The sequence below is a fragment of the Salvelinus namaycush genome, chromosome 14 (assembly GCF_016432855.1).
Source record: "Salvelinus namaycush isolate Seneca chromosome 14, SaNama_1.0, whole genome shotgun sequence".
Lineage (NCBI taxonomy): Eukaryota > Metazoa > Chordata > Actinopteri > Salmoniformes > Salmonidae > Salvelinus > Salvelinus namaycush.
This window is the reverse complement of record NC_052320.1, coordinates 40,466,199-40,487,525: the sequence shown is the minus strand read 5'-3', so window position 1 is coordinate 40,487,525 and position 21,327 is coordinate 40,466,199. Positions and strand designations below refer to the sequence as shown.

Genomic DNA, 21,327 nt, shown 5'->3' with positions numbered 1-21,327 from the left:
TTGGTCTGAATGCCAAATGTCACATCTGGAGGAAGCCTGGCACCATCCCTATGGTGAAGCATGGTGGTGGCAGAATCATGCTGTGGGGATGTTTTTCAGCCGTAGGGACTGGGAGACTTGTCAGCATCAAGGGAAAGATGAACGGAGCAAAGTACAGAGGGATCCTTGATGAAAACTTTCTCCAGAGCGCTCAAGACCTCAAACTGTGGCGAAGGTTCACCTTCCAACTGGACAAGCACCCTAAGCACACAGCCAAGACAACGCAGGAGTGGCTTTGGGACTAGTCTCAATGTCCTGGAGTGGCCCAGCCAGAGCTGAACCCGATCAAACATCTCTGGAGAGACCTGAATATAGATGTGCAGCGATGTTCCCCATCAAACTTGACAGAACTTGAGAGGATCTGCAGAGACGAATGGGAGAAACTCCCCAAATACAGTTGTGCCAAGCTTGTAGCATCATACCCAAGAAGACTTGATGCTGTAATCGCTGCCAAAGGTGCTTCAACAAAGTACAGAGTAAAGTAAATGTGATATTTCCGTTTTTATAAATTTTTATAAATTTGCAAGCATTTCTAAAAGCCTGTTTTTGCTTTGTCATTATGGGGTAATGTGTGTAGATTGATTAAATCATTGTTTTTCTCAGCAATTTTAGAATAAGGCTGTAATGTAACAAAATGTGGAAAAAGTCAAGGGGTCTGAATACTTTCCTGAATGCACTGTATGTTCTGTGTGTCTGCAGTGGCTGTTGGAGCCTGCTGTCTGGGCTTCGGAGGAACATGTCCAAGAACGTGTATCTGAAAGGTCAAAATTCATTCCCACAGAAGACCAAGTTGACACATCCACTGGTCCCTCTGTCCTACTTCCTGAATCTGTCCAGAGCAGACTTCTGACCAGAGCAGACTTCTGACCAGCTGCTGCCGCCTCCTCTTTTTTCTCTCTTTATCTGTCTTCATCCTGACTTCCACTGTTTGCCTGATCACTTCCGGAGGGGTGGAAAGCTGCCAACAGAGGTTAGGGATCAGGAAGAAGAGCAAGAGATACATGTTAGGTAAATATGAAATAATGAAGACATTTCATGTAATTGTATTGGGTATGAGTGGTAATCGAACTCACCCTCTGGTCCTCGTGTGCCACTTGCTTCTTGCGCTTTTCAACTTTTCCACTTGAACGCTGACCTTGGGTCTTTAAACTTGGCATGAACTTCTCCTTGGCCAGCAGGTAGAAGCCCTGAAATCAAACCACACAACAAAATTCAGTCTCACCACATCAATGCATGATTTATGCAAAATCTCTCTGATAAATTGCTCCCATCCCTTGGTGGTACTGACCAATGCTTGGACACAGGCCTATCAACTCTGGCTGGATCTTCTCCAGCAGGGCTTTCGCCTCCCACTCCTGCCTCTGCTTGGCGCTGGGGTACAGGTTGGCCTCCAGACCATCAAAGTTGGGCTCGCCAGCACTTGAAGGAGGAGGGAAGGAGAGAGAGCATGTAGTTAGCGACTGTACACCAGGGTTAGGGTGAACAGTCGCAGAATTGAATTCATTCAATTAAATGCCCTATGAATTGGAATTCAAATTAGACATGGCACAAAGGAGAATTTGAATCAGAATTTCATTCGGACCTGGTACGACCATGCTGGTGACGCCCTCTCCATGGCCTACAACGAGCACGTCTTCAAAGGGACAGAAGTCTACCACCCACACTGAGCCCTTTGCCCTGTGGGCCATGTAGGGCTTGGTCACTGGGGTGCCCCACACATCTCTGTATACCTACAGAACGCACACAGATAAGCAGACGAAACTTGAGCACAGAGGTTTCAACAGAGACAAAGACTCAGTTTTTTTTTTTAAGTGTCAGAAACAGTACAGAGTTTGGACAACAGAGCTGGGTGCCATGTTGCTGCCCCATAGCAATCCATTCTCTCACTTTTAATGAGTATTTAGGTACCAGTTCTGTCAATTTCATTAGTATGCTTGGTTCTAGATTCAGTGGGCCATATAGGTTAATATAGTTTGAGGCTATACCATGGCTTGGTGGAATGGAACTATGGAATGGCAGGAAACATTGTTGAGTTTATATTGAGGATCACAGGGAAATACAAAAGGCATGGCACACAAACATTTTAAGCAGTATGTATGACTACAGTGTATGACCTGGACTATGTCTCCCGTGGCGGCGGACAGCAGGCCCCTCTGACTTAGAGACAGACAGGAAGCTCCCGCAGGCAAGAAGCAGGAGAGCAGGGGCCGGTAGGATCTGATGTCATATACCTTCAGCCTGACGAGCGGCTCTCTCTGGTTGGGCGTCCAGAGGGTAACGGTGCCGTTGGAGTGGCCCAGGTGGATGATAGCGTTGTGTGGGTTATGGGCCATCACATCCAGCCTTGGTGCAGATGGCCGCCGCCTCTTTATCTACCGACACGTCCAGGTACTGCAGGAAACCTGTCGCACTCTGGAGGAGGGGTAGAGGGACAGGAGTTCACAGGTGAGTCTTGGTGGTGGTTCACCTGACTACGCTCGCATGTTGTGAGTAACCTTGCTTGAGACTGGAAGTTAGCCTCCAGAGCTTACCTATGTCTTCAGTCAGTTTCACATTCATATTCTCAACAAGCACATTACACAATAGATTCCCCTGACATATGACACAAACACATATATTACAAAGCTAGTATAAGTTAACACACCGCTGTGGCCAGCAGGAAGTGGTAGGGGAGAAACTGCATGCGGAAACCATCGTTGAGCTCAATGCCCTTGTTGTCATAGATATAAAGCCACTTCTTCTGAGCCACTGTAAACATGGCTTCACAGTGGAGCCACCTAAAGGACACAAAGAGAAGTACAGATTAGGATGATTCAATGGGAGGAGAGGAAAAAATGCCTCAAATGTGCATGTAAATGAGTGTGTAGGGTTTCCAATCAAAAACTCATCTTTTGACCAATGGGTCAATGTTAATTGTGTAGATATTCCTCTAAGAAAACCAAATGTTCCAAATCTCATATCGCCATCATAATCCATTCAAAAGTTTAGAGTTTTTACCTTTATAGGATGGCCAGAATTAGGGTGACTAAATCAATGGATGTGGTAAAAAAGTACACACACACACACATACACACACAGCAAAAAAAAAGAAACCTCCCTTTTTCAGGACCCTGTCTTTCAAAGATAAATTGTAAAAATCCAAATAACTTCACAGAGCTTCATTGTAAAGGGTTTAAACACTTTCCCATGCTTGTTCAATGAACCATAAACAATTAATGAACATGCATCTGTGAACGGTCGTTAAGACTAGAGGTCGACCGATTATGATTTTTCAACGCCGATACCGATACCGATTATTGGAGGACCAAAAAAAGCCGATACCGATTAATCGGCCAAACTTTTTTATTTATTTGTAATAATGACAATTACAACAATACTGAATGAACACTTATTTTAACTTAATATAATACTTTAATAAAATCAATTTAGCCTCAAATAAATAATGAAACATGTTCAATTGGGTTTAAATAATAATAATAATCCAACTAAGTGTTGGAGAAAAGTCAAAGTGCAATATGTGCCATGTAAAAAAGCTAACGTTTAAGTTCCTTGCTCAGAACATGAGAACATATGAAAGCTAGTGGTTCCTTTTAACATGAGTCTTCAATATTCCCATGTAAGAAGTTTTAGGTTGTAGTTATTATAGGAAATATAGGACTATTTTTCTCTATACCATTTGTATTTCATATACCTTTGACTATTGTATGTTCTTATAGGCACTTTAGTATTGCCAGTGTAACAGTATAGCTTCCGTTCTTCTCCTCGCCCCTACCTGGGCTTGAACCAGGAACACATCGACAACAGCCACCCTCGAAGCATCGTTACCCATCGCTCCACAAAAGCCGCGGCCCTTGCAGAGCAAGGGGAACAACTACTTCAAGGTCTCAGAGCGAGTGACGTCACCGATTGAAACGCTATTAGCGCGCACCCCGCTAACTAGCTAGCCATTTCACATCGGTTACACCAGACTAATCTCGGGAGTTGATAGGCTTGAAGTCATAAACAGCTCAATGCTTGAAGCATTGCGAAGAGCTGCTGGCAAAACGCACGAAAGTGCTGTTTGAATGAATGCGTACGAGCCTGCTGCTGCCTACCATCGCTCAGTCAGACTACTATATCAAATCATAGACTTAATTATAACATAATAACACACAGAAATACGAGCCTTTGGTCATTAATATGGTCAAATCCGGAAACTATAATTTCGAAAACAAAATGTTTATTCTTTCAGTGAAATACGGAACCGTTCCGTATTTTATCTAATGGGTGGCATCCCTAAGTCTAAATATTGCTGTTACATTGTACAACCTTCAATGTTATGTCATAATTATGTACAATTCTGGAAAATTAATTACAGTCTTTGTTAGGAATAAATGGACTTCACACAGTTCGCAACGAGCCAGGCGGACCAAACTGCTGCATATACCCTGACTGCTTGCACGGAACGCAAGAGAAGTGACACAATTTCCCTAATTATAAGAAATTCATGTTAGCAGGCAATATCAACTAAATATGCAGGTTTAAAAATATATACTTGTGTATTGATTTAAAAGAAAGACATTGATATTTATGGTTAGGTTTGGTGCAACGACAGTGCTAAATCATCACCCGTTTGGCGAAGTAGGCTGTGATTCGATGAGAAATTAACAGGCACCGCATCGTTTATATGCAACGCAGGACACGCTAGATAAACGAGTAATATCATCAACCATGTGTAGTTAACTAGTGATTATGTTAAGATTGATTGTTTTTTATAAGTTTAATGCTAGCTAGCAACTTACCTTGGCTTCTTGCTGCCCTCGCGTAACAGGTAGTCAGCCTGCCACCCAGGCTCCTCGTGTAGTGCAATGTAAGGCAGGTGGTTAGAGTGTTGGACTAGTAACCGGAAGGCAAAAACAAATCCCCAAGCTGACAAGGTAAAAATCTGTCGTTCTGCCCCTGAACAAGGCAGTTAACCCACCGTTCCTAGGCCGTCATTGAAAATAAGAATGTGTTCTTAACTGACTTGCCTAGTTAGATAAAGGTGTAAAAAATAAATAATAATATTAATATTAAAATCGTCCAAATCGGTGTCCAAAAATACCGATTTTCGATTGTTATGAAAACTTGAAATCGGCCCTAATTAATCGGCCATTCCGATTAATCAGTCGACCTCTAACACAGTGCATTCGGAAAGTATTCAGACACCTTGACTTTTTCCACATTTTGATACGTTACAGCCTGATTCTAAAATGGATAAAATAATTGTTTGTCTTTGTCACGTTGGTATAAAGGATTGGGAGACAGGTGCAGGAATGCGAAATGTTTTTTTATTGATCCAAATTACAGTGTGCCATGTAAAGGCACGGGGACGAAGACCAAACGAACATGTATACAAAACACAGGGTTGAAACCCAAACAAAGAGTGAGGAGTACCTTGAATAAATACACGGGTCGCACAATGATACCACACTGGACAAGAACCGTAATCATCTGCGCAATACAAGCCTCACTAAAGCCAAAACAACAAGGCACAGGTACTCACACGACCAACAGACATTGGAACAATAATCGACCAGACAATGGTGAACAAAAGGGCACATTTATACAAATACAATCAGGGGAAATGGGAATCAGGTATGCGTAATGAGACAGTTCAGTGACTAGAGGCCGGTGACGTAGACCTCCGCAACTGGTGCACGGAATGACCAACAGTACTGGAGGGATCCGTGACAGTCCTCATCAATGTACACACAATACCCCATAATGACAAAGCGAAAACCGATTTTTAGACATTTTTATAAATGTATATATAAAAAAAACTCAGATCCTTTGCTATGAGACTTGAAATTGAGCTCAGGTGCATCCAGTTTCCGTTGACCATCGTTTCTACAAATTGATTGGAGTCCACCTGTGGTAAATTCAAATGATTGGACATGATTTGGAAAGGCACACATCTGTCTATATAAGGTCCCACAGTTGACAGTGCATGTTAGAGCAAAAACCAAGCCATGAGATCGAAGGAATTGTCCATAAAGCTCCGAGACAGGATTGTGTCGAGGCACAGATCTTGGGACGGTTACCAACAAATTTCTGCAGCATTGAACATCCCCAAAAACACAGTGGCCTCCATCAAGACAACAGCCGTGAAGGGAAAGTAATAGACCCCCTCTTATGTCTCATCTTAGCTGGTGTAAATATGAAGTCAGATGGAATATATGTGAACATGATGGTTAATAACTTTGCAGTAGATTTTTTTAGTAGATATGGGTGCTGAAATCACTGTATTGCCCATTTCTTATGCAAAACATATATGTCCTCAGTACACGGGCAAGAAGATGAGAGCGACAGGAGTGGGGGGGACAGATATGATTCAGACCAAACCATTATCAATTTCTATTGGTCCAATGAAGATTGGTGCAGGAGTGTGGATAGGCTCATTTGAACAACCTGTTTTAGGCTTTGATGTTATTATGCAACTGGACTTTACACTGAACATTTCTGAAGGAAAGGTGACGTGGCAAAATAGACAACTCTAGGATTCTACAGTTCAGAACCATGCTATTTGGACTACGAAGAAAAAGGAGTGTGGAAATTTGGATATGGAACCAGTGTGCTTGACAGGTGTTGCCCCACCTTGCACAAAACAATATCCCATTAGCGAGGAAGCTATGGACGCTACTAAAGTAGTGATTAAAGATCTATGGGACATGGGTATTGTTGAAAAGACACCATGTAATCCAGCTACTCTGATGTATCCTACAGATACCACATTACTTGAACACTACTGTTGTGAGTTGGTTTTGGATCAGCTCTCTGATGGATTTATAGAGTCATTCATTGGAAATCCCTGAGTTTATCTTATACACAGACGGTTCAAGCATTGTGGAGGGGGTTGTGAGGAAGGTAGGCTGGGCAGTTACTACAATAGACCCATGTCACTACCAGGCACGTTAGATTTGAGAAAAGCAGACGTTCATTTTATGAGTGACATAATGCTAAACTATTGCGTACAAGTCTCTAATGGGGAATAACTCCCAAGGGAGTTGACATAGTGCCAGGACAGTGGGTGATAGTAAAAAAATAAGTAACAGAGACATTAGGGTCAAAATGGGAAGGTCCTTATCAAGTTTTGCTCATGACAACGTCAGCAGTAAAAGTCCAGGGGAATTCACAATGTCACTCATTGCAAGGTTGTCCATTTCGATGACAAAGCGGAGCCTGGAGAATAAAGAACTGATTTATTAGCAATCGGGGGCCAATCTCGGGTTAAGAAGCATAGTATTGTCACAACTTCTAACGAAGTTGGTCCCTCTCCTTGTTCGGGCGGCGTTCGGCGGTCGACGTCACCGGCCTTCTAGCCATCGCCGATCCACTTTTCATTTTCCATTTGTCTTTGTCTTACACACCTGGTTTCAATCCTCCAATTACTTGTTCATTATTTAACCCTCTGTTCCCCCATGTTTGTTTGTGAGTAATTGTTTGTCTTGTATACGGTCCGTTATTGTGGGCTCGGTATATTGTGTTGTATTTGTGAATACTTGAGTAAATACGTTGATTACTCATATCTGCTGTCCTGTGCCTGACTCTCTACACCAGCTACACACAGGCCGATTACAAGTATGATCAGAACCTGATAAGCTTCCATGTTGTATACCGCAGTCGTCATATTAGGGATATCTAGGTTAAATGTCCAACTTTTTCCTGAAAATTGGGACATGCTTCCTTAGGGAAATCTATGTGAAATATCCATTTCTCTTCAAACCAGGACATGTTACTTTCACTTTTTTGTTTCCTTCATTACAGGTTATGAGAATCTAGGCTGCAGCAATATCCCTCGACTTTACCTGAAACGATACAAGATCACCGGTGAAGTGCAACCAGTGGAACGGAAGAATAATTCCTCACTACCGGCAGACTGTCAGAACATACTTTCTAATAGTTATCTATGTGGGACTGATACCAGTGTGGAAGAGCTGGTCACTTTTAAAGGACTTTGTGAATGATTACCTTGACAATAGGACGTTTGAATATTATTGTCTTGCAGACAAGTGAAAGATGTTTGAAATTATTCTCCTTGTGAGTTTCCTCCTAATACAGGATGTGGGTGGTGGTTCCATTTCCAACACAGAGATCAGCAGGATGAGGGACACGCGGGCTTCAATACGTTTCTAGCTCTCTCTCTACACTATGCCACAGTAGTCAATCAAAGTAGTTGTTTGGTTTGTACGTATGCTCCATTCACATCAAGGGCGGGTATGCCATTAGGGGCTATTCCTTTTAACCAGAGTGAAATGTTGGGTATATGGAGAGATGTTAATTGGTATAAGGTGATTATTGGTACTAATTGGGGTGAGAATGTTGAGTATCAACATGCGAGAGTACCTAGTTCTGCAGATAGGAGCTGGAGGATCTGCAGATAGGTGCTGGGGGAGGCCTGATACTCCTGGATGTGTGTCCATTCAACAACATGTGGATGAGATGGGAGTGGAGCTGACATCCTGGAGTGACAGGTTCCTTCCATCATTTGAGATTACCAATGACACTGATCAGCGACCACCTTACCTAGTTATTACACATGCCCCTGTTGGGTGGTTATGTTTTAATAGGTCACTCTCTCGGAAACTTGTCCCAACTGCACCAGGACGCGTTTGTCAAAGTAGGACAGAGTAAGTGTGATCAGACAACAGATGTACTTATCTGTCTTTGACGGTACTAAGGTTGCGAAATGTCTAATGTCTGCCGAATTGACTCTCAGTAATGTGAATTCTCCTTTTTCACACCGTCATAAACGTGTGTTTACAGAAACTGAGATTCTTTGCGATTGCTTTTCCCTCTTTTATGGTATTTCTAAAATAGCACGGGAAGTTATTGATATGGCTAATTCTTTGGAAATCCTAGCTGATAGTACAGCTGAGAGTCTTGAGTTAATTACTGCTGAGATGGGTGCCTTTCGGACTGTGGCGACGCAAAACCGTTTAGCCCTTGATTATCCTCTGTCCGCACAAGGGGGTACATGTGCTGAATGCTGTACTTACATTCCTGATAATTCTGAGGAAATAACTGACATAATCCAAAATATCAGGATTGAGGGCGCTAAGTATTATGATTACAATCCAGTTGAGTTAGGCTTAGTCATGTGGTTTTCTTCCACATTCGTTACATGGGAACGTTTTTTGGTGAGCATGATACTTCCAATAGTGGGAGTTGTGGCTATTTTTCTTATCCTCATCCAGGTCAACAAGTGTGCTATTGCCCGATGTTTGTCTGCTAAAATCCGACGGGTATGTGATAGGGGATATCATTAGATTCATCAACTGTGTCCTTTTGGAGATGGGTGTCTGTGGTGTTCACAAGAATGTGGTGGGGCTCATAAGGGTCTTCATCATCACGCCAAGCGTGATTGTGGTCAATGTGCCCGTGGTAACTGTCCTCGGTGCTGTAATGAACCATGCTCTCTCAGATGTGGTATCACACCTGTTAATACCTTATTTCTATAACTTTGTGTGAAATCTATTTTTTATTGCTACGCCAAGTAAAATATGCTCTTTGTGTTTTATAGAAATGCAAGGTGTTTAATGTGAATGATTTTATGCTTACTGCTGATGTTTGTTATTCTGTCTATTTTTCCATGTTTTCTAAAAATACATTTGAAGTATATTTCTCTTTTAAATGGTATAGGCGGTGTTATGAGAATTTTGTTATCAATGTTCAATAACATCAATTTATCTACTCCGTCTGCTACCCAGAGTTTGTAATATTCTGGTTGAATGATACAGACAAGAGTCCCAACTTACAAAAATCAAAGTGTTTATTCACAAGAACGTTCTAACATCAAAAATGCAAACCCAGTCTTTAGAACACACACAAACAAGTTCAAATCTTAAGCTACGCCTTGCTCAGACAGTCTGTGTTTTTCCACTATACAGATACATTGTTTAATCTGCAACATGTTTCATAATTTTCTGCAAGCCTAACAGTTTCTCCCCTCCACGGGTGGAGACAGAATGTCCTGTAAGGAACACAGTAGTCCAGCTTGTCTGTCGATAGCTCCTCTTATCATTTGTTTCACACTTGCACCCTGCTAAAAAGGAACAAAAGGTCCGTGTTCTAATTCTGACTAAAACTACACACATCATCAGATTATAGTTTTATTATTCTAATACATTTCATACAATTATATGGTTTCAGAGTGGAATTATTTAATCATCATCTTTAGACATACAAATTATTTTATCAGGGGAGTATAATAATATTTTGAAGATAAATACACAGAGGACGAGAGGTCAATACAATACTAGAGGATGAAAGGACGGGAGTACTAAAAACTCAATAGAGTACTAATGGTCAATAGGGAATTGTCAACATCGGTTTTTGAATCTGTGGAATGTCAGTCCTGAACTCAGAGCTACGTGTGCCACATTTTAATTGGTCTGTACAGTCTGGAGCAGGATACTTGTATTTGGCCATTGGCCCAGTTGTACTGCAAGGACTTCTGATTGGTCAACTCCAGGCGAGGGTGGAGGGTTATAAGTGACATCCTATTTCTTTGTTCTGTGGAGAAAAACTGAGGACAGGGAAGACTGAACATCTACTTCTCAGCATAACATCTATGATTTGTCCTTTTAAAATAAATATATATTTTCTCCCCCTGATTTGCTTTGGGGTCTGTGCCATTGAAGAATAACATCAACTGCTAACCATTTTTAAATGGAAGAAGTTTGGAACCACCAAGACTCATCCTAGAGCTGATGCCCGTCCAAACTGAGCAACAGAGGGAGAAGGGCCTTGGTCAGACAGAAGCCACTCCTCAGTAAAAGGCACATGACAGCCCACTTGGAGTTTGACAAAAGGCACCTAAAAGACTCTCAGACCATGAAAAACAAGATTATCTGGTCTGATAAAACCATGCTTGAACTCGTTGGCCTGAATGCCAAGCATCACGCCTGGAGGAAAACTGGCACCTCAAAGAAGCATGGTTGTGGCACCATTATGCTGTAAATATGTTTTTCAGAGGCAGGGACTGAGCGACTAGTCAGGATTGAAGGAAAGATACATGGAGCAAAGTACAGATCCATGATGAAAACTTTCTCCAGAGTGCTCAGGACCTCAGACTGGGGCGAAGGTTCATCTTCCAACAGTACAACAACCCTAAGCACACAGCCAAGACAACGCAGGAGTGGCTTAGGGGCAAGTCTTTGAATGTCTTTGAGTGGCTCAGCCAGATCCCGGACTTGAACCTGATCCAACATCTCTGGAGAGACCTGGAAATAGTTGTACAGTGACGCTCCCCATCCAACCTAACGGAGCTTGAGAGGATTTGCAGAGAAGAATGGGAGAAACTCCCCAAATACGGATGTGCCAAGCTTGTAGTGTCATACCCAAGAAGACTTGAAGCTGTAATCGCTGCCAAAGGTGCTTCAAGTACTGAGTAAAGGGTCTGAATACTTATGTAAATATGATATTTCATTTTTTAAATCTGTTTTCACTTTGTCATTATGGGGCATTGTGTGTGGATTGATGAGGAAAAAATACAATTTTATAAATTTTATAATAAGGTTGTAACGTAACAAAATGTGGAAAAAGTCAAGGGATCTGAATACTTTCCAAATGCACTGTATACAAAATGTGGTAGACACCCCTTCAAATTAGTGGATTCGGCTATTTCAGCCACACCGGTTGCTGACAGGTGTATAAAATCAAGCACACAGCCATGCAATATCCATAGACAAACATTGGCTGGAGAATGGCCATACTGAAGAGCTCAATGACTTTGAACGTAGAACCGTTATAGGATGCCACCTTCCCAACAAGTCAGTTCGTCAAATTTCTGACCTGTTAGAGCTGCCCCGGTCAACTGTAAGTGCTGTTATTGTGAAGAGGAAACGTCTAGAAGTATTGCCAGTAACTCCATTGTGTAAACAGATAAATTAAGACATATAGAGAGAAAATCGATGTGTGCATCTGACACACAGCATTGAGTGACAGTCATTCAGAAAGGTAAACATAAAATAATGAGTGACAATCATCCATATGAATAAACACATTGTTTCTGTAAATAACGAGTATCACAATTTGTTTTAAAATCAGATCTCTCCGAATCTTTTTCATAAGCTACAGAAGTCATTAGTTGAAATACAAGTTTCAAGTCCTCTCTCTGCTTCATTTTTAGCAATTCGTCATTTCAAAACCATCAGTACCTGCAAGCATAACATACACTGCTCAAAAAAAATAAAAGGAACACTTAAACAACACAATATAACTCCAAGTCAATCACACTTCTGTGAAATCAAACTGTCCAGTTAGGAAGCAACACTGATTGAAAATAAATTGCACATGCTGTTGTGCAAATGGAATAGACAAAAGGTGGAAATTATAGGCAATTAGCAAGACACCCCCAATAAAGGAGTGGTTCTGCAGGTGGTGACCACAGACCACTTCTCAGTTCCTATGCTTCCTGGCTGATGTTTTGGTCACTTTTGAATGCTGGCGGTGCTTTCACTCTAGTGGTAATCTCGATTTTCTCTCTCTCTCTATATTATTCGTTGCCGTCTATTTACCAACACAGACTGATGCTGGCACTAAGACGGCACTCAACCAAATCTATAAGGCCATAAGCAAACAAGAAAATGCTCATCCAGAAGTGGAGCTCCTAGTGGCCGGGGACTTTAATGCAGGCAAACTTAAATCAGTTTGACCAAATTTTTACCAGCATGTCACATGTGCAACCAGAGGAAAAAAAACTCTAGACCACATTTACTCCACACACAGAGACGCATACAAAGCTCTCCCCCGCCATCCATCTGGCAAATCTGACCATAATTCTATCCTCCTGATCCCTGCTTACAAGCAAAATTAAAGCAGGAAGCACCAGTGACTCAGTCTATAAAAAAGTGGTCAGATGAAGCAAATGCTAAACTACAGGACTGTTTTGCTATCACAGACTGGAACATGTTCTGGGATTCTTCCGATGGCATTGAGGAGTGCACCACATCAGTCACTGGCTTTATCAATAAGTGCATCGAGGACGTTGTCCCCACAGTGACTGTACGTACATACCCCAACCATAAGCCATGGATTACAGGCAACATTCGCACTGAGCTAAAGGGTACAGCTGCCTCTTTCAAGGTGCGGGACTCTAACCCGGAAGCTTACAAGAAATCCTGCTATGCCCTGCGGCGAACCATCAAACAGGCAAAGCATCAATACAGGGCTAAGATTGAATCATACTACACTGGCTCCGACGCTCGTCTTATGTGGTAGGGCTTGCAAACTATTACAGACTACAAAGGGAAGCACAGCCGCGAGCTGCCCAGTGACACAAGCCTACCAGACGAGCTAAATCACTTCTATGCTCGCTTCGAGGCAAGCAACACTGAGGCATTCATGAGAGCATCAGATGTTCCGGACGACTGTGTGATCACGCTCTCCGTAGCCGACGTGAGTAAGACCTTTAAACAGGTCAACATACACAAGGCTGCGGGGCCAGACGGATTACCAGGACGTGTGCTCCGGGCATGTGCTGACCAACTGGCAGGTGTCTTCACTGACATTTTCAACATGTCCCTGATTGAGTCTGTAATACCAACATGTTTCAAGCACACCACCATAGTCCCTGTGCCCAAAAACACAAAGGCAACCTGCATAAATGACTACAGACCCGTAGCACTCACGTTCGTAGCCATGAAGGGCTTTGAAAGGTTGGTAATGGCTCACATCAACACCATTATCCCAGAAACCCTAGACCCACTCCAATTTGCATACCGCCCAAACAGATCCACAGATGATGCAATCTCTATTGCACTCCACACTGCCCTTTCCCACCTGGACTAAAGGAACACTTATGTGAGAATGCATTGACTACAGCTCAGCGTTCAACACCATAGTGCCCACAAAGCTCAACACGAAGTGAGGGACCCTGGGACAAAACTCCTCCCTCTGCAACTGGATCCTGGACTTCCTGACGGGCCGCCCCCAGGTGATAAGGGTAGGCAACAACACGTCTGTCACGCTGATCCTCAACATTGGAGCTCCCCAGGAGTGCATGTTCAATCCCCTCCTGTAATCCCTGTTCACCCACGACTGCATGGCCAGGCACGACTCCAACACCATCATTAAGTTTGCAGACGACACAACAGTGGTAGGCCTGATCACCGACAACGACGAGACAGCCTATAGGGAGGAGGTCAGAGACCTGGCCGGGTGGTGCCAGAATAACAACCTATCCCTCAATGTAACCAAGACTAAGGAGATTACTGTGCACTACAGGAAAAGGCGGGCCGAGCACGTCCCCATTCTCATCGACAGGGCTGTAGTGGAGCAGGTTGAGAGCTTCAAGTTCCTTGGTGTCCACATCAACAACAAACTAGAATGGTCCAAACACACCAAGACAGTCGTGAACAGGGCACGACAAAGCCTATTCCCCCTCAGGAAACTAGAAAGATTTGGCATGGGTCCTGAGATCCTCAAAAGGTTCTACAGCTGCAACATCGAGAGCATCCTGACTGGTTGCATCACTGCCTGGTACGACAATTGCTCGGCCTCTGACCGCAGGGCACTACAGAGGAGAGAGAATAACGTAGACGGCACGGGTCAAAATGTTGATTTATGACCCTATGTCCGGATGACGCGTACATGCCCAAATATGGGCATCCGGCCAGGACATCCTGTTCCTGTTGTCACGTGTTAGAGGGTGTGTTATTTTATATCTATATTGCATCTATTCCTTTGAAGTTGTCATGATGATTGATGTGTAGGGACCTGGTTGAACTGGGGGGGATGTGTTTGAACATTTCAAAGAGGGTGACCCCACACCCACACTATTTTATTGCCCTTAGGGTTGTTGTCTATGAAGTAGGAATGTCCGGGGGGGGGGGGGGGGGGGGGGGGGGGGGGATGTATTTGCGGCAGACGCATTATAAATAAAGCCCAGAACAAGACATGCGGCCCCAGAACACTAAACAAGATTTTTTAAATAAAACCCAGAACATTAAACAGAAAATGATGTCTCCTAGGCCAATTCTCGGGGTGCTATGCGTCTCTTGTCACGAACCCAATGATAAAAGCATCGAGGACGTTTTGGGTGAGGCCCCTAAATGTTTTAAAGGAGTTTTGGGTACGAGTGAGGGACATATGTCTTACATATTCCAACCTGAGGATTCTACGGTTAAGATATTCACAGACAGCAGCCCCAAACCCCTTTTTTTCTCCTGCGCTGCATATGAGAGAATGGCTTAAGATAAGGCTAGCGTACTGTCAAATTGAACAGGCCCTGAGTGGTACAACCCTGCCAGGATATGCAATGGAAGAACTGGTGTGTGGCCGCAGTGATCTGAATGCCCTAAGTATCGCTTCAATGGCGTATAGCCCCGACTCCAAAGTGACAATTTTAGCATGTGAACAATTTGATAGTACAAATGCAACGAAGTCTGTCAGTTCATATGTATTTTCCAAAGCCTTCAAGGATGTAAACGTTTTTATGCCAGTGTTTAGCTTTAAATGGATTGATTACCCCATATTCATAACCCTAATGAACAAGCTGGACAGTTTTTCCCAAAATCGTGAACAATTACAGCGCTTGCCGCGTTTTTCCTTAAGACATACCCAGGATCTACAAGCCAGATGCTTGATCTATCCCTGGAGTGAAAACTTACGGAGCCTTGACGGGGCGTGTGTGGGATATCCTGCGAGCAAGAGAGCCTGTCTTAGCGTTGGTGAATTGGAGACGGATGCCAGGCAGAGCTAACCAGGCCCTTTATCTGTAATAAATGAATAGTCATTTTTTAAAATTAATTATAACATGTTTTTAACTGTATGTACTAAAGATTTTGAATTAAAGGGGATTAATGCTATATCTCAACCCTTAACGAACGGGAAGTTGTCTTTTCTCTCACGCCCTGGTCTGTCGCGGAGAAATGCAATGTCTTATTTTATACATATACAGTCTTTTCTACAAAGGTATGTTATAAACATTAAAGGTTATTACAAGTTTAGTACTGTCTGGTAATGATGTATAACTGTTGTACAACCAATGTTTATAAATAAAACATCTGTGCACGTTTCAATATTGCGCAGTAAAATAGTTTGGGATTAATTATAAGATGTTTTAAAAAGGTCTGTACTAAATATTATGAATTAAATAAATGGTTTTAAAGATGTATCTCACCTTTAAAGAAGGTCACTGGGGATTGGCGGAGTCAGGTAGGAGACCTGAGCTAACTCCCCGTGCTTACCGTGGCGAGCGTCGTACTGGTCAGGCACCGTGCTATGCGGTGGAGCGCAAGGTGTCTCCAGTACGTGTTCATAGCCTGGTACGTTACATCGCAGCTCCTCGCATCTGCCGGGCGAGAGTGGGCATCGAGCCAGGAAGGAGTGTGCCAGCCCTGCTCTCCAGGCCTCTAGTGCATCTCCTCGGCCCGGATTATCCTGCGCCAGCTCTGCACACTGTGTCTCCAGTACGTCTGCACAGCCCAGTGCGTCCTGTGCCTGCGCCCCGCACGTGCAGGGCCAAAGTCACCATACAGCCAGGACGGGTTGTGCAGGCTCTTTGCTCGAGACCTCCAGTGTGCCTCCACGGCCCAGTGTATCCGGTGCCTCGGCCAAGGACAAGGCCTCCTGCATGTCTCCCCAGCCTGGTGAGTCATGTGCCTGTGCTAAACTCTAACCCTCCTGCATGTCTCCCAAGCCTGGTGAATCCTGTGCCTTCTCCCAGAGCAAAGCCTCCTGTGATAATCCACGGCAAGAAGCCTCCAGTGATGATCCATGGCACGAAGTCTCCAGTGATGATCCATGGCAAGAAGCCTCCAGTGATGGTCCATGGCAAGAAGCCTCCAGTGATGATCCATGGCACGAAGCCTCCAGTGATAATCAATGGCACGAAGCCTCCAGTGATGATCCATGGCACGAAGCCTCCAGTGATGATCCATGGCACGAGGCCTCCGGTGGTGGTCCATGACACGAGGCCTCCGGTGATGATCCATGGCACGAAGCCTCCGGTGAGGATCCATAGCACAAAGCCTCCGGTGAGGATCCATGGCACGAAACCTCCAGTGAGGAGTTATGGCACGAGGCCTCCAACGAAGGAGGTCAGTTTGGAGCCTCCAGCAACGCCCTCTAGTCCGGAGCCTCCAGCGTCTCCCTCTAGTCCGGAGCCTCCAGCGACGTCCTCTAGTCCGGAGCCTCCAGCGTTGCCCTCTAGTTCGGAGCCTCCAGCGATGCCCTCTAGTCCGGAGCCTCCAGCGACGTCCTCTAGTCCGGAGCCTCCAGCGTCGCCCTCTAGTCCGGAGCCTCCAGCGTCGCCCTCTAGTCCGGAGCCTCCAGCGTCGCCCTCTAGTTCGGAGCCTCCAGCGACGCCCTCTAGTCCGGAGCCTCCAGCGACGCCCTCTAGTCCGGAGCCTCCAGCGACGCCCTCTAGTCCGGAGCCTCCAGCGACGCCCTCTAGTCCGGAGCCTCCAGCGACGCCCTCTAGTCCGGAGCCTCCAGCGACGCCCTCTAGTCCGGAGCCTCCAGCGACGCCTTCTAGTCCGGAGCCTCCAGCGATGCCCTCTAGTCCGGAGCCTCCAGCGACGGGCTTCAGTCATGAGCAGCCAGAGTCTCCCTCCTGTCCGGAGCAGCCAGAGTCTCCCTCCTGTCCGGAGCAGCCAAAATCTCCCTCCTGTCCGGAGCAGCCAGAGTCTCTCTCCTGTCCAGAGCAGCCAGAGTCTCCCTCCTGTCCGGAGCAGCCAGAGTCTCCCTCCTGTCCGGGGCCTGCTGCGAGGGTCCCCGGTCCGGGGTCGGCGGTAAGGGTCCCCGTCCCGCACCAGAGCCGCCACCGCGGTGAAATGCCCACCCAGACCCTCCCCTATTGGTTCAGGTTTTGCGGCCGGAGTCCGCACCTTTGAGGGGAGGGGGGGGGGGGGGGGGTACTGTCACGTCCTGCCCGTAGATTGCTTTGTATGTTTCTATTTTTAGTTTGGTCAGGGTGTGATGTGGGTGGGTATTCTATGTTTTAGGTTTTCTGTTTCTGTTTCTGTGTGTTTGGCCTGGTGTGGTTCCCAATCAGAGGCAGCTGTCTATCGTTGTCTCTGATTGGGAGCCATATTTAGGTAGCCTGTTTTCCCACTTTTGTTTGTGGGTGGTTGTTTCCTGTTTAGTGTTTTGTTTCACCTTTCAGGACTGTTCGTTTGTCGTTTTTGTTGTTTGTCAAGTGTTTTTGTATTTTATTTAAAAAAATATGACCACTTACCACGCTGCACCTTGGTCCTCCTCTCCTTCTCCAGACGACAATCGTTACAGAAGGGCCTCTGTCTTTTCAACGGAAAAGACGTGTGCGCGCGTGTGTTCGTGTGCGTGCGAGTGTTCGTGTGCGTGCGAGTGTAGGTGTGTGTGTTTCAAAAACAAAGGGGAGGGGTGTGTGTTCAACAATGCCATGGCATTTGTACTCAAGGCTCTATCTCTCTCTTTCAGTCAAGATATCTGGCTACCCCCAATCAAAAAAGTGTGTGGGGTTGTATGGGGGCTGTGTTTGTGTGACTCTTCAAATGGGCATTTTCGATTCATTAACACACAGGCCTTTCAAATACGTATTTATTTCACCCCCAAGGACGTGGGGGGGGGGGGTTAAAATTCAAACAACCCCGGCAAAATATATCTTGACAACCTCCTACGGGTTTATTTGTAATTAGCGCATATACAAACGGCCCCCCCACTCAGATCTATACATTTATATCGGACCCCCCCCCCCCCCACACTGCTACCCATGATGTTGTAGGAAATCAAAAGGAAATACCGGCAGACAGAATATGTCCAGACAACCACCTGTGGTTTTGGGGACTTTAAACATTCAGAGGTCTGGCCGCTCGAAAAAACATCACCCCCGCTCTGTAAGATCATTACAGAATATCTCTCGTTAGAGACACGACCGCGGAGCGAGTGACAACAGACACTAACCCCTCTGCACGAAAGGCATTAGCGCAACTCCAAACACCAGGCCAACAGCCCAGAAGAGTTATCAACCCAGAACAGCTAAAAGACCCTCCGTGAATCCGTCCTAATGGAGCTTTCTGAAGGTGAGTTAGTGAAAATAATATATTAGATTTGGAGGCGGGGAATTGTTTGAATTTTATTGATATTATTGTAATATTAAACCGGCGTGATATGGTTTTTTAAACGGGGGGCAATGATTTTTTAGTTAAAATGTATATATACAGTGGGGCAAAAAAGTATTTAGTCAGCCACCAATTGTGCAAGTTCTCCCACTTAAAAAGATGAGAGAGGCCTGTAATTTTCATCATAGGTACAGACAAAATGAGAAAAAAGAATCCAGACAATCACATGTAGGATTTTTTATGAATTTATTTGCAAATTATGGTGGAAAATAAGTATTTGGTCAATAACAAAAGTTTATCTCAATACTTTGTTATATACCCTTTGTTGGCAATGACAGAGGTCAAACGTTTTCTGTAAGTCTTCACAAGGTTTTCACACACTGTTGCTGGTATTTTGGCCCATTCCTCCATGCAGATCTCCTCTAGAGCAGTGATGTTATGGGGCTGTTGCTGGGCAACACAGACTTTCAACTCCCTCCAAAGATTTTCTATGGGGTTGAGATCTGGAGACTGGCTAGGCCACTCCAGGACCTTGAAATGCTTCTTACGAAGCCACTCCTTCGTTGCCCGGGCGGTGTGTTTGGGATCATTGTCATGCTGAAAGACCCAGCCACGTTTCATCTTCAATGCCCTTGCTGATGGAAGGAGGTTTTCACTCAAAATCTCACGATACATGGCCCCATTCCTTCTGTCCTTTACACGGATCAGTCGTCCTGGTCCCTTTGCAGAAAAACAGCCCCAAAGCATGATGTTTCCACCCCCATGCTTCACAGTAGGTATGGTGTTCTTTGGATGCAACTCAGCATTCTTTGTCCTCCAAACACGACGAGTTGAGTTTTTACCAAAAAGTTATATTTTGGTTTCATCTGACATTCTCCCAATCTTCTTCTGGATCATCCAAATGCTCTCTAGCAAACTTCAGACGGGCCTGGACATGTACTGGCTTAAGCAGGGGGACACTTCTGGCACTGCAGGATTTGAGTCCCTGGTGGCGTAGTGTGTTACTGATGGTAGGCTTTGTTACTTTGGTTCCAGCTCTCTGCAGGTCATTCACTAGGTCCCCCCGTGTGGTTCTGGGATTTTTGCTCACCGTTCTTGTGATCATTTTGACCCCACGGGGTGAGATCTTGCGTGGAGCCCCAGATCGAGGGAGATTATCAGTGGTCTTGTATGTCTTCCATTTCCTAATAATTGCTCCCACAGTTGATTTCTTCAAACCAAGCTGCTTACCTATTGCAGATTCAGTCTTCCCAGCCTGGTGCAGGTCTACAATTTTGTTTCTGGTGTCCTTTGACAGCTCTTTGGTCTTGGCCATAGTGGAGTTTGGAGTGTGACTGTTTGAGGTTGTGGACAGGTGTCTTTTATACTGATAACAAGTTCAAACAGGTGCCATTAATACAGGTAACGAGTGGAGGACAGAGGAGCCTCTTAAAGAAGAAGTTACAGGTCTGTGAGAGCCAGAAATCTTGCTTGTTTGTAGGTGACCAAATACTTATTTTCCACCATAATTTGCAAATAAATTCATTAAAAATCCTACAATGTGATTTTCTGGATTTTTTTTTCTCATTTTGTCTGTCATAGTTGAAGTGTACCTATGATGAAGATTACAGGCCTCTCTCATCTTTTTAAGTGGGAGAACTTGCACAATTGGTGGCTGACTAAATACTTTTTTGCCCCACTGTAAATAGGATAAATATATGTTAATATTATCTAACGTTTGTAGGGTATCCATCCTTTACGCAGTTGCTCAGGGGGATAAATGATCTGGAACAGCCTTCGTTAGAAGGGGGTTCAGAGGAGCAAAACGCATGCAGCCAGTCCCCATCACATTATTGTAGACGTAAATCCGAGAATAAAATACATACGATACATTAAAAACAAAAACTGTGCACCCTATATTAAAAGCTATTTTTGTGTTTACAGCTGACATACCGCCAAGAAGGATAACGGCCTCCTTATGGACCCTGAACGACTTCGGAGGAGCAGATGACACAGATGCTATTCTCCCGTTCTGTACGAACGTTTTTTCAAACACACCGAGAACAGAGGATTTAAACTTCCGGTCAACTCCCCCGGGAACCTCTCAACGCACAACTCGGGCGCAAGTACATTGCGCAGAATCATCCCCTCCCGAAAAGTGCTACTGGGCAGGGAACTTACTGCTTCACGAAACGGCGCTCCATGGGCATGGTATGAAGCCATTATATATATATATATATATATA

At 44.6% G+C, this 21,327-nt stretch overlaps 1 pseudogene; it reads right to left on the bottom strand.

Annotated features, from left to right (window-relative positions):
- Positions 1-855: 855 nt before the first annotated feature.
- LOC120058756 lies at positions 856-21,292 on the bottom strand (annotated as a pseudogene).
- Positions 21,293-21,327: the final 35 nt, after the last annotated feature.